This window comes from Diadema setosum, chromosome 21 (assembly GCF_964275005.1).
Source record: "Diadema setosum chromosome 21, eeDiaSeto1, whole genome shotgun sequence".
NCBI lineage: Eukaryota > Metazoa > Echinodermata > Echinoidea > Diadematoida > Diadematidae > Diadema > Diadema setosum.
Window position 1 is genome coordinate 23,557,346 of NC_092705.1, and position 3,229 is coordinate 23,560,574.

A 3,229-nucleotide genomic window follows, 5' to 3' on the forward strand; every position below is an offset into this window, starting at 1 on the left:
GAAAAAAAAAGGGGGGCGGGAAATGATTTGCCCATTATCCCAATGTTCATTTCAAGCGTCATTTCGGTTTTTACAAGGAACAAAGTTGGGCAATACATTAAACCTTCCACTGGTTTCAAAAAACTATGAGATTTCAAAGTGCAGGTATACACAACTACAACAACAATGATACTGAAAACACTGCATTGTAACTGCGCGGTCGTTCAGCAGACGGTTTTTTTTTTTCTTCTTCTTCTTCTTCTTCTTTCTTTCTAGATATTTAAGGCAAGTGATATATGAATTGTGTCTGGGCTCAAAGGGCAATTAATATTGCGGGAGGGCCGCTCCCTTTTTCATAATATTTAGAGACCATCACTGGTGATCACGAACTTGCTAAATCGCGACCCTTTCCGAAGGGTAATGGTGTCAATCGCGTTTTCCTATATACAATAGGCTGTTCGCAAACTGTGACTTAGCTGTTAGTTTTTACTTCTATGCATATTTGTGATGCACCAAAACTTGTTTGAATCATGTATTATATGCACGTGTTTGATTTAGTATACGATAACAATAGCTCCAATACCGGCATGAAAGCGAAAAAAAAAATGACATAGTTGTCATTTTGCACTATTTACCTCTGGCTAAGGTCATAGATAATAAGTGATATACGTGTAGTATAAATTTAATTTACGCATTTTTTATATTTCTTATTTTTACTATTTCCAGTTTGCGTATCAAGGCCCCCCCCCCCCCCCCCCGGCAATTAGGCCTATCCCCGGCTAAATACTGATTAGTGATAAAGTTATAGTAAAGATTAGCGTTAAGGTTAGGTTTAGAGTTAAGATCAGGGTTAGGGTTAGGTTTGGAGTTAGAGTTTGGGTTAGGGTTAGGATTATGTTCAGGATTAGGATTAGGGTGAGGGTCAGAGGAAGGGTCCGGGGTAATTGCCAGGGGTAATTGCCCTAGACTCCCAGTTTGATGTGAAAATAATGACCACGAAGGGAGAAATAATGCACTGCTATTATTATTCGGAGATTTTAAAAAAGAAAGAAAGACACATCTGTAATTCAGTTAGTAATGATAGTGGCGGAATGTGTGTGAAGGCGTGTCTTTGTGTTTGCAGTGTTTGAGGAGGGTGTGCATGGTTGGGGAGGGGGTTCAGGGGAGTATAGCAATGACGTTTAAAATGCAAACAAAGAAACGAAACAATCCGAATAATTATCTGAGAAAGTCGGTTGGAATTTTGGTGGCATAATGCTCCTTCCCCATCCTCTCGTGATTTGGAGGAAAAATATGATGATGACTTCGCGATAGCTCGATTGCGTGATGGTGATAATTATGGACGTGGATGATCACCATACTTGTTTATAAAGTTCATTTCTGTAAAGTTTACCGAATGTTATTGCGTAATGAGTTTTCGTTGCGGCAAAGTTCATGTTAATCATGAGTAATATCGCTGTACATGTGCACACGTAAACTGACAATACAATTAAGGATCCCTTTCAATAAGAAATAACCCCATCAGAAAGAAAAATGGATGATAGTTATACAAAAACGGACAAGAAATAATATGTAATATTGTCCAAATAACGCCACTGAGGGAGGTGTTCTATGGGTAGGATATTTTTTGTTTTGTTTTGTTTTGTTTTTTTATTTTATTTATTTATTTTTTTTTTTTACATACATGCTTATTCGCAAGATTAGTATGAGAGAGATTTGAGTTTTGATATTCCTATACGCATCCACATAATGCAAAAAAAAAAATGTGCTAAAAAAATCAAAATGATTAAGTCACTTGTACAACAACAACACAGATCATAACACGAAAACAATATTAATCAGGTTGAATATAATACCTCTTAAATCGTATGGACATCAATATGTCTGATTAGGGATCGAAACATTCACCAAACACCAAACTCATATTCTATGTACATCTCTTTTAAAACATTGATCTATAATATCTTTTTGAAACCATCAAATGTATTCTGGTATTTAAGATCTGATGACAAATTATTCCTTATTTTAGCCCACTGAGGCTTTTCCTTATAAAATAAGCTTTATTATCTTTGGCAACGAGAAGCATTAGCAGGGGTTGATTGTCCCATGATTTTATACATCAAAATGTAATGTGTGTTTCTCGCGACTTAGTTCCAATTATGTGTCAAGTGAATTAAGAAAAATCCATAATGAATGGAAGGTTAGTTGGATATCTAGTTTGTACTTTTGGGACAGTTTTGAGCAACCTATTTTGTAAAACCTGCAATGTTTGTGTTTCTATAGTATTATTCCAAACGACATCATGATGATCCAACTTACTTTGTGTGCAATTCTTTTATAAAAGAGCAATGCCTGTTTCGTTTGTTGAGAAATAAGATGTCTTATTCTTTTCAATGAATATAACATTTTCAGTGTTCATTTACAGATATATTCAACATGTTTATTTCAGCTTAAACAACTGTCAATATGTGTTTATTGACCAGCAATTGATTGAAATCAAACAGTGTTATCTCTCCCGCCCACCTTCCTATTTGCCTATTTGCACTCCTTTAATTAGCGTCTTTGTTACATGTGGTTCTTCCGTACGTAAGGTGTGAATTGCGGAGCTGGTAAAAAACAAAGCTCTACCAATCATGCCACTGTAGGGTAAGCAGCACAGTGAACCGCGCGACGGAGTAACCCCATATTTGTGCAGTCCATTCTGATATATATATATATATATATATATATATATATATATATATAATTATATATGTATGTATGTATATATATATATATATATATATATATATATATATATATATATATTGAAACAAGGAAGGAAAAACTGCATGACCAGAAACAATTGTAATAATAAATAGCGAAAACTTTGAGCAAAGAAAATGGGTTTTCATCGGCACACATACACACACTATAGCTTCTGACCACACGAGCAAAGAGAGTTAAGGGTTTGGGACGAACACCGATCTAGGGCTTTCAATAGCTCAGTCGGTAGAGCACCGGTCTAGCAATCCGGAGGTCTCGGGTTCGAATCCCGATGAAAACCCATTTTCTTTGCTCAAAGTTTTCGCTATATATATATATATATATATATATATATATATATATATATATATAAGAGAGAGAGAACGAGGTTCGAGTCCTACTCTGTGTTAGCATCCATTGACATTTTTTCTTTTAATCCACAGTCTTTTTTTTTAAACTAGATAGGATTATAAGTATGGTTACCGTGGTTACCTATCACAGTATT

At 35.2% G+C, this 3,229-nt stretch overlaps 1 non-coding gene across 1 annotated transcript; it reads left to right on the top strand.

The window, feature by feature from the left end:
• Positions 1-2,951: 2,951 nt before the first annotated feature.
• On the top strand, positions 2,952-3,025 carry Trnaa-agc (transfer RNA alanine (anticodon AGC)). Its single transcript has one exon. It is a non-coding gene; the product is annotated as a tRNA-Ala (tRNA).
• Positions 3,026-3,229: the final 204 nt, after the last annotated feature.